We start from the raw sequence: 15156 nt of genomic DNA, 5'->3' as shown, positions 1-15156 counted from the left end.
ACCAGTTTTTATTAAACGTACATAAGCCACAACTAAGTTTGGACGAACACGTTTTTGTAATTTTTACTTGACAAGGATTTCTTCTGCCCTAAATAATGTCCTTGAAATTCCATCACAAGTGAACTTCTTGAGTCGATATCCCCGGTCAGGTAGACAGTATATATATCTGGCGAGCGGAGAGGCCGGCACACAAGCATCCCAAACCTCCAAGATGAAGTTTGTAAGTTAGCCTATGATTCCCTTACCTGAAGATGGAGATATCTGTGGAAAGAGTCAGGATTCACAGTGTACAGTGACCATACAATTGCTCGCTTTCTGATATGATTTAGCATTAGGAATTAACGACTACATAGTTACTATGCTTGCATGTTGTTTTTAAGAATATAAGGATCACAAAAGGCCTTCGGCAAATGGAAAATATTTGTTGTTGTTCCTCCTGTAGACGCCGTTCCTGCTGGTGCTCCTGCTGGCCGTCACCGCCGTCCCTCGCCAGCCCCGCCCCTCACAAGTTTAAGAAGGGCGGCTTTGGTAGGCGCGGCTTTGGATTACGCTCCTGTGAAAGTTATTCCTGTCCACTACCCGGTCTACGTCGGCGGCTACGGCGGCGGCTACGGTGGTGGCTTTGGCGGCGGCTACGGCGGTGGCTTTGGTGGCGGCTTCGGCGGGTATAAAGGCGGCTTCGGCGGCGGCTTCGGAGGCTTGTACGGCGGAGGCCACTACGGAGGCTACGGCTACGGACGGTAGACTCAGAGGAAGAGTCCATGCCTCTTCTCAGGGTATTGCTGTTGAGTGCCTGGATGGTGTGAGACTAGCCTCCAGGGATGTTAACGCTGGCGTTATTGTTCCACCTTCTCTGACTCATTTTCATATTCACTTTCATATTCTTTGAAGAACTTTCTCGGCATCAATATTATAGTGTAAATACATTTCACAAACTCTAAGCACGTGTTCTAAGTTTAATTTACCAAAGCTTTACTATAGTTTTTCCTTTGTAAAAAACATGTATTACCTGGTCTAAATGAGTTATCTCTCGTTTTCCTTTGGGATTAACAGTGTTACAGAAGAGCATATGACTGTAATGACTCTGTTGGAAGATTTATTGACCCAGCCGAGGCAGCTGCTCCCAATATCCATCCACTGTTATGCATGTGCTTATCCATCAACTCTCGCTTATGTAATTATCCAACCAAGCTCCCGAAGGTATGTATATAAGCATATCTCCTGCATATGTGTGTATCCAACCACACGTACACACGGGGTGTATTCAATCACACCTACACATGTGTGTATTCAACCACACCTACACACGGGGTGTATTCAACCACACCTACACATGTGTGTATTCAACCACACCTACACATGTGTGTATTCAACCACACCTACACATGTGTGTATTCAACCATACCTACACATGGGGTGTATTCAACCACACCTACACATGTGTGTATTCAACCACACCTACACATGTGTGTATTCAACCACACCTACACATGTGTGTATTCAACCATACCTACACATGGGGTGTATTCAACCACACCTACACATGGGGTGTATTCAACCACACCTACACATGGGGTGTATTCAACCACACCTACACATGGGGTGTATTCAACCACACCTACACATGTGTGCATATTCAACCCATGCTTGAAGCTTCGCGGTGAGTTTGTTTCTGTGATGTTACTTGTTCCTGAGATCTGTAGCCAGATTTTCGAACCAATGTTTACCTATTTATTTACACAATCAAAACTTGAATAGTTGGATTACATTATTTCTTGTTCAGTGTCACACATCATACTAGACAGTGTCACCTTTAGAACCTTTTCGCACCTTTTCCTTCTCTCTCTCTCTCTCTCTCTCTCCCTCTCTCTCTCTCCCTCTCTCTCTCTCTCTCTCTCTCTCTCTCTCTCTCTCTCTCTCTCTCTCTCTCTCTCTCTCTCTCTCTCTCTCTCTCTCTCTCTCCATAATATATGACAATTTAAGGTGTCTTTGCTCTCCCTCTCACTCCCTCTCATCAGTTTGAGCTCTTTCCTCCCATTCATTATCTCGTATATTGCTTCCCTTTGTATTTGTCGCAATATTCCTTTATCCTCTCCTTCGCTGCCTTTTCAATTTCATTATTCCGCTTGTTGTCTGATCGAATTTTTACACCCTTGTCGTTCGCAGCTTTAAGCAATTCTCCTTGTAACCTGTTGGGAAGTGGTGAAGCCCTGTTTGATGACATGTTCGGTACTGGTGGTTGTCAAGCTTTTGTGTGATAGCAGCTATCAGAAAGGAAAGATGGAAATCCAATCGATGGAGGAAATTATCAAGGGGAAAGCGCCAAGCCATTAGGAATATATAGCACTTGAAAGGGGTTAGAATAAGGATCTGGGATGTGATGGGGGAAAAGGAATGGTGCCCAACCACTTGGACGGTCAGGGATTGAACGCCAACTTGCATGAAGCGAGACCGTCACTCTACCGTCCAGCCCAAGTGGTTTTTCCAGTTGAAAAGAGAAGAACCCTTTTATGCTGTACTCATCTAGTTCTCACCTAGTTGTGCTTGCGGGGGTTGAGCTCTGGCTCTTTGGTCCCGCCTCTCAACCGTCAATGGACAGGTGTACGGTTCTTGAACCTCCTGTGTGTGTGTGTGTGTGTGTGTGTGTGTGTGTGTGTGTGTGTGTGTGTGTGTACTCACCTATATGTACTCACCTATATGTGCTTGCAGGATCGAGCATTGACTCTTGGATCCCGCCTTTCTAGCTATCGGTTGTTTACAGCAATGACTCCTGTCCCATTTCCCTATCATACCTAGTTTTAAAAGTATGAATAGTATTTGCTTCCACAACCTGTTCCCCAAGTGCATTCCATTTTTCTACTACTCTCACGCTAAAAGAAAACTTCCTAACATCTCTGTGACTCATCTGAGTTTCCAGTTTCCACCCATGTCCCCTCGTTCTGTTATTATTACGTGTGAACATTTCATCTATTTCCACTTTGTCAATTCCCCTGAGTATTTTATATGTCCCTATCATATCTCCTCTCTCCCTTCTTTTCTCTAGTGTCGTAAGGTTCAGTTCCTTCAGCCGCTCTTCATATCCCATCCCTCGTAGCTCTGGGACAAGCCTCGTCGCAAACCTCTGAACCTTCTCCAGTTTCTTTATGTGTTTCTTCAGGTGTGTGTGTGTGTGTGCGTGCGTACGTTCGTGCGTGTGTGTGTGTGTGTGTGTGTGTGTGTGTGTGCGTGTGTGTGTGTGTGTGTGTGTTAACTTAGCAAGGACTTAAACCAGTCTTCTGTTTCTCGCTTGTCCACACCACAAGGAGTGTGTGTTCCCTCTACAGCGTGTCACCTTGAGTGAAGTCTTCCTGCAATGTGATGTCATGATTCCAGACATCAGTGTATGATCGCGGAGAGTTCTGACAGCAATAAATCTATACGGATGACGTCACGGGTCAGCTACCCAGCACCCACTCACGCTGAACTCACACATTCCTCATCAAAATACCCCCTAATAAGATTTCGACCAGTGCAGAGCTTAAGTATTGACAAGACTTACGAAGCAATTCTCAGCAGTCAGTGGCAGGTGTCGTGTTGAAGCTCCTGGTCAAGATGTGACGCACAGAATTTTGGGGGACGCAATAGATGACGCAAGGAAGCAGAGACGCAAGGAAGCAGAGAGGTTTTTGGGAGGACTGTTGCGGTTATTGCTTCTTCAGGAATGTGGGAGGCATGCGAGGAATAAGCTCTTAAACCGGTGTGTTTTATTAATAATGGCATGATGTATACTTGTGTAATTTGAGCTTGGCGGAGAGGTGTGTGAGGTCATACGCACCCACACACACGCACACATGATCACACACACACACACACACACACACACACACACACACACACACACACACACACACACACACACACACACACACATACACAAACACTCCGTTGAGTCACCAGTTGATTGACAGTTGAGAGGCGGGACCAAAGAGCCAGAGCTCAACCCCCGCAAGCACAACAAGATGAGTACACACACACATGCTCATGGGGCCTCGCGGCTGAGAAGACGTCGCTCGGGGGTCGTAGTCCTGTGATTCAATGTCAGGCCGAGGCGGAAACAAATTGGCATATTTTCTTTCAAACTGATACCCCTGTTCACCTACCAGCTAATAGGTACCTGGCAATTAGACAGCTACTACGGGCTGCTTCCTGGTGATGTGTGTGTTAGAAATATGTAGTAGAGATTGAGAAAAATATGTCTGAATTAACTCAGTACATTAGGCAACCAAAGGTTTGAAAGGCGGGGTCCAGGAGCTAACAGTTTTAGGCTGCAGGTCCAAATTGTAAATACAAATAGTAAATTTGTCATTGGAAGACAAATGAGTTAGGGGAGACAAGATAACCACATACAAAATTTTAAGAGAAATTGATAGGGTTGAAAAGGATTATTTAGCATGGGTGGCACTCGAGCAGCGGGACACAGGTGGAAACTTAATACCCCAATGAGCCACATAGTGATTAAAACAGAATTTCCCTTGTGTCAGTTCTTATAAATATTAGTGTACAGGGAAGTGATGTTGTGGCAGGCAGACTCCATAGGCAGCTTCAAGTGTAGATATAATATAGCCCAATACGCTCAGACCTTGCAGTACACCAGTTGATTGACAGTTGAGAGGCAGGACCAAATAGCCGAAGCTCAACACCCCTCAAGCGCAATTATGTCAATACAGTTAGGAGAGTACATAACTACAATGTAAATCTAACAGGATAATTGGACAGATCGAGCCTTCCTCGATGGTAAGAAAGTATTATTTGCTAACTATCCCATACACATGGCTCCCACACATGCTTGAGAAGTACGCTGGTGCCCCGGGAAGTGTCTAGTTCTATGAGGGATTGTCTCTCAGGATATAATGAGAGTGGAGATGCTAAAGTGGAGAGAGAGAGAGAGAGAGAGAGAGAGAGAGAGAGAGAGAGAGAGAATGAGAGAGAGAGAGAGAGAGTGAGAGAGAGAGAATGAGAGAGAGAGAGAGAGATGATGAGTGGAGTACCACAAGGGTCGGTACTACTCATCCATATCCTTTTCAAAGTCTTATAACAAAACAAAGTGACTGAGTATCAATGTTCGCTGATAATACAGACTATTAAGACTCGAAACAGACAAAGACTGCGGTAACTTGCAAGGTGAACTTAACACACTTCAGTGGGGGCCTGAAACATGGCTACTGGACTTCAGATCAGGCAAATACAAAGTTTTCAGGGGAAGGAAATGCAGTGAAAAGACCCTTACAACAGTATATAATGAATGAGAAACAAACTCCTACATCAACCAAACGCGAGAAGACCAGTGTGTAAACATAACCCTAAACCCACCATAATTCAAAACGTTAACTTTCAGGAATTTGACCATAGTATAGTTTTCCAAACGAAATAATCAACCTACTTGAAATTCAATTCACAGTAAGCATCCCAGAAGGAACCACAAAGTAAAGCAACAGAGTGTAGCTTGACCTGCCCTTCTTCCCTAAAGAACCTCTTGATTACTTCATGACAAACTTCCCCCTTTGTAAATGTCAAGGTTCTCCAGGTAGTCTTATGTAAATAGAGTTGTGCAAGAATTGTGTCCTCTCTGGTTTTGAATAAAAGAACTGAAGAAAACCGTTATATATGATTAAGAGGGAACTAGATTCAACAGCCTTTGTGGAAGCTCTTGCACTTTACGTGATGCTTCAAGAGAGAGAGAGAGAGAGAGAGAGAGAGAGAGAGAGAGAGAGAGAGAGAGAGAGAGAGAGAGAGAGAGAGAGAGAGAGAGAGAGAGAGAGAGAGAGGGAGAGAGAGAGAGAGAGAGGGAGAGAGAGGGAGAGAGAGAGAAAGAGAGAGAGAGAGAAAGTCAGAGAGAAAGAGAGCTATGTAGGGCAGCGTACTATTATCAGGGTACTGGTGCTACTATAGAGGGCAGCGAACTATTACCGGGGTACTGGTGCTGCTGTAGAGGGCAGCGAACTATTACCGGGGTACTGGTGCTGCTGTAGAGGACAACGAACTATTATCAGGGTACTGGTGCTGCTGTAGAGGGCAGCGTACTGTTACCGGGGTACTGGTGCTGGTGTAGAGGGCAGCGAACTATTACCGGGGTACTGGCGCTGCTGTAGAGGGCAGCGTACTGTTACCGGGGTACTGGTGCTGGTGTAGAGGGCAGCGTACTATTACCGGAGTACTGGTGCTGGTGTAGAGGGCAGCGAACTATTACCGGGGTACTGGTGCTGCTGTAGAGGGCAGCGTACTGTTACCGGGGTACTGGTGCTGCTGTAGAGGGCAGCGAACTATTACCGGGGTACTGGTGCTGCTGTAGAGGGCAGCGTACTGTTACCGGGGTACTGGTGCTGCTGTAGAGGGCAGCGAACTATTACCGGGGTACTGGTGCTGGTGTAGAGGGCAGCGTACTGTTACCGGGGTACCGGTGCTATAGAGGTGAGGTGGTGGGAGCCGCGGGCTTGGGGGCTGTACCAAGATGGTCAAGGCCAACACACACACCCACCGGACCACTTTCTAACGGCCGCAAGGGACCATAAACAAGTTTACTATGATATACTTCTCTGCCCCTCACCAGGCCAGTTGACGGGAATGTCTGGCTGAGTATGTTCGGCCAAGTGCAGAGGATGAACGAGGAAATGATCCTAATACCCCATGTTACTTATGAAATACTATGAATTACTATTACAGGGAGCCGGTCGGCCGAGCGAGGGAGCCGGTCGGCCGAGCGGACAGCACGCTGGACTTGTGATCCTGTGGTCCTGGGTTCGATCCCAGGCACCGGCGAGAAACAATGGGCAGAGTTTCCTTCACCCTATGCCCCTGTTACCTAGCAGTAAAATAGGTACCTGGGTGTTAGTCAGCTGTCACGGGCTGCTTCCTGGGGGTGGAGGCCTGGTCGAGGACCGGGCCGCGGGGACACTAAAGCCCCGAAATCATCTCAAGATAACCTCAAGATAACCACATGAATTACTCTTTTAGTCGGTGAATAACTGGCTCACGATAAGCAATTCATTATTGCTTGATTACATGTCGTGGAATGTAATCATTACACCTTAGAAGGGCCACAGGTAAAAATTGATATGAGTGACAGGTATATATTGATAGCATGGCACCCTCTTGGTGATGCTAATTGGTAATTACGGCAGGCACTGTGCCCCACTACGACAGGTGGTCGCTGATTGATAACTCCTGACACCATAAATATCACACATTGTAGTAATTGCCGTTTGTAACGAATTAAATAATATTCAGATGACGGCTTCCTACCAAATGAACACAGTATTTGCGGTATTATGTATTTATGCTTCTAATTTTGTCTTATTTCGAGTGGGAAATGACTAGTAATGAAACAATAAATCAGTCTCGGTGGATTTGTTAACGTCAGGGCAACACACGTAAGATTCTCTCTAATCCATCCTCTATTTTTAATAGAATCTTCAAGTCATTTATATATCATTTGAATAAATTCCAATACTACATAAAACGCTTCAAGATCAAAGAATCCATTATCACTCCGATATGCGCTAATAAAGACCACCAATTCACATGCTCTCAGACTAAGGTTAATATATTAGAAGCACATACCGTAACTTTAGGATCTGAATATGTGAACATAAAGGATTTTCATTCTCAAACCCTTTCCCACTTGCTATAAACTTTCCCATTCCCTTTAATAAATAGCATTTTCTCGACATAAAGCACAGGACGGAGTCACAAGATTTTAAAATTCTGTTTAAGTCCGCCAATAAAATTGATTTGAGGATTTTAGAGAGCTTATATACAACGTTAAATAAATCTCATTTGAACTTACGTGAAATTTCTGTTACTTTATTTACATTAAAGTGATTTATCAGTTTATTTTTGTTTTCCAATCTTGTCTTTTTCTTTAAATTTGCTTGTTCCCGGTTTATAGCTGTGATCACTTTCCAGCTATCTTGATAACTGGATTAAAAACGTGAGTAATAATATTTCCTTCACCTGGGTCAGTAGGTGTCTCGAACCACCAACCCCAAAAGAGGAAGTTACCACTTTTCACTTTTATTTCCTCTCTTCCTGCTCACACTCGCCCTTCCCCCATCATTTCTCTCCTTGCTTACACATGCCCTTCTTCCTTGACTGTCAATCTCTCATCACAGCATATATTTACAAAATAACTTTCCACATTCACTTTTTTTTTATTAATACATTAGGTACATCTGCATTACTGCAGCTACCCTAGACTATATGAAGTGGAGTACAGTGTGTCAAAAAAGCTAACTAGGTGATGCTAAGATGACCAGACCACACACTAGAATGTGAAGGGACTACGACGTTTCGGTCCGTCCTGGACCATTCTCAAGTCGATCGACTTGGGAATGGTCCAGGACGGACCGAAACGTCGTCGTCCCTTCACATTCTAGTGTGTGGTCTGGTCATCATACTTTAGCCCCGTTATTGTGACTCATCGCCTGCATAGGTGATGCTAAAAAATCCCCATCACACAAGATGGTTAGTCATACAGAGGCAGGTGATAGGCAGTCTGCACTGGCAGACTCCGGAAGCATTTTGAGGATATCATCAACACAAGATTGAATAAGGTAGCAGTGGTAATAAAAGTCCCCATCTCGCAGGATGGTTAGTCATACAGGACCATATGTTTAGTCGACTATTTAAACCCGTGGAATAGTCTACAGAGTCGATGTTTTACATTTCACATTCACAACCTCGCCATACTTTGCACTGAGAATGGTCTGGGGTAGGCGACAGACAAAGGCTGGTCAGGGCTTGCTAGAACTCAAAAGTGAACAACACACCAATGGTCACATTCTGACCCACGACGACGACAATAATTTTTTGTTATGAAAAAATCACGACGATTTTTCTCACTGTCCGCCAGCTACACTTGGCTAAATATTTTGAAGAAAAAAAATCCTTTTGTAATAAATACCAGTATTCACTGACCTCGGGAAAATAAGCAGAAATTTCCTGCTGTCCATAACTGGCACAGAGTGGCATAAATCAGGACAGAAGAAAATGTATATATTCTGGTTAGCATTGTAAATGTGTGGCCACGTCTGTGGTAGAAAATAATAATAATAATAAAAAAAACTGCTTCAGAGATGTCACATGTCACGTACAATTCTATTTTTCTATTTTACAATTCTATTTTTATAAGTATTTCACACCACTAAAATCACAGGCGACCACCCTCATTAGACAATTGTATTTTTTGTAAGAGAGAGACAGATAGACAGAGATAGAAATAGAAACAGAAAGACAGTGGCAGAGAGACAAATAGACAGTAGATGGATAGATGGATGGATGGGATATAGATCGATAGACAGATGAATAGGTTGATGAATAGATGGATGAATAGATGGATATATAGATGGATGGATATATAAATGGATGGGTAGCTGGGTAGATAGACGCCTGGATAGATGCACGGATAGATAGATGGACAAATGTGAGACAGACAGACAGACCCTGGCCACGCCGGATACTCCCCTTAATATAAATATAAATCGGAATGACCGTTCGAGGCAACACGAAGAATAAGGGTGAAGAGAAAGGAGAATAATAAGAGAATGGAGAATAATAAGAGAAAGGGGGTACGGAGAATAGGGTGAGGATGAGGAAAATGGGGGAGGGTGGGAAGGAATAGGGGGAGAGGAGGGAGGTGCAGAAAAGGCAGAGGGTGGGGTTAAGAGGGGTAATGGGGGGGGGGAATGGGAAAGATGGGGAAAGAGAAGGGGGAGAGTAATGGGGAGTTGGTAGGAGAGAGAGACAGACTGTCCCGGGCACCGCCGGAATATAGACGAGGAAGACGGAAGGGAATACATGGTGGAAAAGAGAGAGAGTTGGAAGGAAGAGGACTACAACATACTTCATCAAACTAAAAGAAGAATTTTTGGTGGAAAGGACTGAAGAAATGTCTCTCTTCCATGAAGGAAAACGACAGAAATATCACCTGTTAAGGACTATTTTCCCTTTTCTTTGTGCTTTCTCCATATTCGATATATTTTCTCTATTTTACAAGTATCATTTTCTTCCAAATCTGTGTTACTTTAATTTTCCTGATATCCTTCATTATCCATATATTCTCTGTTATCTATGTATTGTTTCTATGTTTCCTCTAGCTTCCCTGTTATCATTTTATTTGATAATTCCTTAACATACTTCAAGTATTCTGGAGATAGAAAATCTCTTTCCCTGGCTTCTTTATAACATTTTGGAAGAAGAAATATCTCACAGCAATTCAACATTGGGGTAAAAAATGTCTCCTTAAAATGGTTTTCATCATAACTTAAGATAATTTTGTATAGTCTATAATGATGTCATACATATTCACCTTGGACTCACGCTTGATAGTATTTGTATTAACATAGTCGTGTACCTTTCCCGGGCAGTGAAGATCCTTCGCTTTCGGAAGCTGTAGCTGCTCTAAGGTCCCAGGGGTCCGGAGATGCTGGTCATCTCAGAGCACACAAGAACCTGCTTCAATGTTACATACACAGCGATGAGCTGATATTAAAACATGTACAATTTATTTATCAACAATGGTATAGTTAGTTTTATATTAATATAAAATCGCAGGAATACAGAATAATCCTTTCCAGAGGCTGTGTCAATTTCCTGACCCCTCCCTGCGTGTTCTCTGGAAAGAAAGAACATAGAAATGCCTTCATTCTGTTTTCCAGCGACATTTCTCTCTCTCCTCTATAACTCTCTTTCTCTATCTCTCAATTAAATAGATACAAACAGCTAAAGAGAGAAAACTGTGTACTTTACAAACTACTTCAGAGAGCTTCCTAACTTTCAATGAAATAGCCACTGACGCATGTAAGAAATATAAAGGAAAATAAAACTTCATTCCACTCAGAGACCATTTTTTTTGGTCGGCACAGCAACAAGACAGCAGCTGAAAGGAATGTTTTAGCATGCTCTCAGGCTTCCATGGAACATTTTAAATATTAGAGAGACATGTTGGGAAATGGCGCGGGGCGAGCTGCAGGCGGTCATGTTTAACATTTCTGTGCAGGCTTGCCTACTAAGGTGTGGAGGGAGCAGTGTTGGGCTGGTTAAGTTGATTTGTTGAAACTGGTGATTGACTGAACATAAAGCTAGTGGGTGACTGAACGTAAAGCTGGTGGGTGACTAAACAAAAAGTTGATGGGTGACCGAACATAAAGCTGTGAGTGACTGATTATAAAGCTAGTGCGTGACTGAACGTAAAGCTGGTGGCTGACTGAACATAAAGCTGGTGGGTGACTGAACATAAAGCTGGTGGGTGACTGAACCATGTCTTAAGCCAAATTGATGATTTGATCAGAGAGCGCTTCCTTTCCCAAATTATTTACTCTGATGGCTCTATTCACCAGTCCTGTGGTGCAGCTGGAAGTGCAGTTGTTGTGACAGCGAGAGATGGTTCCTTCTCCTATGAATGTGGAGTGCGTATAAATAACTGGGCCTCCACTCTTCAAACAGAATTGGTTGTCATAATCCTTGCACTCGAGCGCGTATATGAATCTGAAGTTGACACGCTAATTGTAAGTGACTCCTTGTCATCATTAACTGCACTCAGCTTCCCAAGGCATAACTGTCACGGGCTTGTGTCTGAAGCTAGACAGAGATATAATGAAATAATCAATGATGGAGTCAGAGTTTGTCTTCTGTGGATTCTTTCCCATATTGGTCTCCGAATGAATGATAGAACTGATGAGTTAGCCAAAACTTTTGCTCATAAAGAGAGAATTAACATCTTGGACTGCCTTTGAGCAGCCTGAAGGCAGTAATATTTCGGGAACATCAAGAAAATTTCGTAGACTTGAGGCAAAGTGAAACTCACACAAGTTTCTCCATCTATAATTATCTCCATCTATTATGCAGATAGAACCGTACGTCTATAGGTCATCCAATAGGTTAGCAGATTTCTAGATGTTACCACTGCTAGGCTTAGGCTCGGCTACAAGTACCTCTGGGAGTTTGTAAACATCTGCTGATGTAGATTTGACTATATGTAAAATCTGTCAGCAGAACTATTCGCATACTTTGCGTCATTATATAATGGAATGTGAAAAAAGTCGCGGAATTTAGAGATAATACCACAAACGGAGTCCAAGATATGTGTAAGTACTTCGTTCATAATGATGTACTGTCAGAAATCTTAGCGAAGTATCCAAAATTTGCCTACTGCAGGTGCAGCCTGCACATGACTGTAAAGCTGCCGCCCAGTTGGGTGGGTGTGCAGCAAGACTAGTAACTAGTGTGACTCACCATAGATGTAAAGTGCCTTGTACAGTGCCTGTTGTGAGCCTCTTGTTGAATCACTTGTGATATAAAAAGATTATTGATATGTATATGTATTTGTGTACATGGAAGTATATATGAGTACATATGAATGTAAAATTAACTATTTTGTAACTAGCTTCAAAAGATTGTTACTTGCCTAGCTACACGAACTATGGGGTTCAGTTCTTGAACCCATTATGTGCCTCAGTAACCCTTCCCACTACAGTGCACGGGATGGGTAGAGGTGAATAAAAAAAGAAAGAAATTGAATTCAATTGAACACTGTCATCTTTTCTAATCAGACACCATATATGGTCTCCCATCACGGTAGTATCCCAGCGGCCTGGCTCCCCTCTCCCCAGTGTTTCAAGGTCCTGGTGAAGCCATTCACTCTGCTCCTTAATAACGCCTCCTAAGTTTTCACTGAGAAAATCGAGATGCGAATGCCCCCTGAATTAATGAACTTTTAGAGTCATACTGTTGTTTTTATTGTTTTAGATTTACTCAGAACGAAATGTCCATTTAGCACGGCTATAGTGAGCCCGTAATAGAGGTATGTTATCTTGAGGTTATCTTGAGATGATTTCGGGGCTTTAGTGTCCCCGCGGCCCGGTCCTCGACCAGGTCTCCACCCCCAGGAAGCAGCCCGTGACAGCTGACTAACACCCAGGTACCTATTTGCTGCTAGGTAACAGGGGCAACTAGGTAACAAGCTAATGTTCTTATAGCTTTCAGTAAGCCTTGCCACTCCCTTCCTCCCTGTAGCTAAGATCTCTGCGATTCCTCAGACATCTGTGAACCGCACCGAGCAGTGCACCTCATGCTTCCCTTTCGACGCTACGCATCTTTCTTTCAAGTTCTTCTGACGTCAACGTCACATATACTTGACGTCGTACAAATATACCAGCCTTAGATCTTAGAGAACTTAGGAAATATGAGGCGGATTTATTGAAAAGTTTTCCCCCCCTCTAAATTTGATGTCTTTACGAACCATTTTATCAACCCTCAATTTTATCGGAAGGGCCGGGGAGGCGGGGGGGGGGGGGGAGGAGTTAAGAAAGCTTTTTCCTCGCACTGCAAGAGTCTGTTTGACATTAAACTTTCCTCACCTGTCTTTCCTGCCGTGAGGGCCAACCACTTGGGCTGGACGGTAGAGTGACGGTCTCGTTTCATGCAGGTCGGCGTTCAATCCCCGACCGTCCAAGTGGTTGGGCACCATTCCTTTTCCCCCGTCCCATCCCAAATCCTGATCTTAATCCCTTCCCAGTGCTATATAGTCGTAATGGCTTGGCGCTTCTCCTGATACTTCCTTCCTTCCTGCCGTGAGGACCACTGACCTCTCCGGTAATGGTCACACTCAGCTCAACAATCATCTTCTTGAGCTTATCTTGAGATGATTTCGGGGCTTTAGTGTCCCCGCGGCTCGGTCCTCGACCAGGCCTCCACCCCCAGGAAGCAGCCCGTGACAGCTGACTAACACCCAGGTACCTATTTTAGTGCTAGGTAACAGGGGCATAGGGTGAAATAAACTCTGCCCATTGTTTCTCGCCGGCGCCTGGGATCGAACCCAGGTCCACAGGATCACAAGTCCAGCGTGCTGTCCGCTCGGCCGACCGGCTCCCTCCTAGGTAGTGTTGCGTGTTGGATTACGTTAAATTTACACAAGTACACCAAGGCATAACGTCACAAATAATCAAACAAAATCCCATTTATTTGGTTTTAAACATTAATAAATAAATACAAAAAAAATCTTTAGCATACTGGGATGTCTAGTCATGGGCCAGAACAAATTAAATAAACCAGTTTTTGTTGAAGGTCGCCTCTCGAATGACGGTGGTGAGAGTGAGAGTGAGAGTGAGAGAGAGAGAGAGAGAGAGAGAGAGAGAGAGAGAGAGAGAGAGAGAGAGAGAGAGAGAGAGAGAGAATATCAATAGACCAGCTGTAGAATCAATGTTCCCACACCAGAGGTACACCTGGGGGCACAAAGTGTCTCTCTAAAACGTATGCCGTGAGAGAGAGGGAGAGTGTGGGGGGGAAATGTGTTGGCCCGAATCTATTTTTACGTCATTTCGTGCCCAAATGTTACCTGATGTAATGTAAACTGGTTTTGCCCTGGTGAAACTCGGGGTCTCGCCCTCACTATACACGAGAGCCATTTATTTTACGTGTTCAGTAGTATCGTCTACCAACCCTGTGTTATATGAACAGTTGGTTCGTGGTGATGTGTCTTCACACACGTGGTCGGAATATGCCTTCGCACACACACATGGCCGGGATATAAGGACAAGGACCTGGAATATGAGGACAGGATGAAGGAACGATGCCAACCCACTTGAACTATCGGGGATCGAACCTGGACTCAGCATGAAGCGAGAGAGGGCGTCGCTCTACACCAATATGTCCAGTGAATGGGTGAATAGTTTGAATCACTTCCTTTCGTCTATATACAAATTCATAGCGGACAGATATAACGACTTTTCAGATATATTAGCATAGATAGCAAGAAGCGGTTATCGTTCGAGTCATCCACAGTCACTCTTGATCTGGACATCATATGTAACCGAAATAATGAATATATATAGAAAAACAATAAACAATTAGAGTATAATTATCATTCAATTGCACCTTAAGACGAGGAACAAATTTCGTAAACTTGAGGGGAAGTTGTGCAAGCATTTCCTTTCCTTCCGGAGAGTTGCCGGCTTAGGTTGGGTTGTCAGGGTCGGTCACTCCTTCCACCACAAAGTTCATCTTTCCCTTGCGGAAGTGAAATAGTGGTCCAGCGAGCGGGGCGGGTGTGAGGAAGGGCAGCGGCCCCCCGACAGGAGTCTGGCCCCAGCCGGGCAACTTCCAGGAAAGCTTTACACCCTTGAG

The 15156-nt window shown here is 44.1% G+C and overlaps 1 long non-coding RNA gene across 1 annotated transcript; it reads left to right on the top strand.

Moving 5' to 3' along the window:
- On the top strand, positions 1-941 carry LOC123745981 (uncharacterized). The gene is made up of 2 exons (XR_011225024.1): positions 1-220; positions 443-941. It is a non-coding gene; the product is annotated as an uncharacterized lncRNA (long non-coding RNA).
- Positions 942-15156: the final 14215 nt, after the last annotated feature.

The sequence above is a fragment of the Procambarus clarkii genome, chromosome 78 (assembly GCF_040958095.1).
Source record: "Procambarus clarkii isolate CNS0578487 chromosome 78, FALCON_Pclarkii_2.0, whole genome shotgun sequence".
NCBI lineage: Eukaryota > Metazoa > Arthropoda > Malacostraca > Decapoda > Cambaridae > Procambarus > Procambarus clarkii.
Note: the sequence above shows the minus strand (reverse complement) of the source record. Positions and strands in the feature narration are given on the sequence as shown.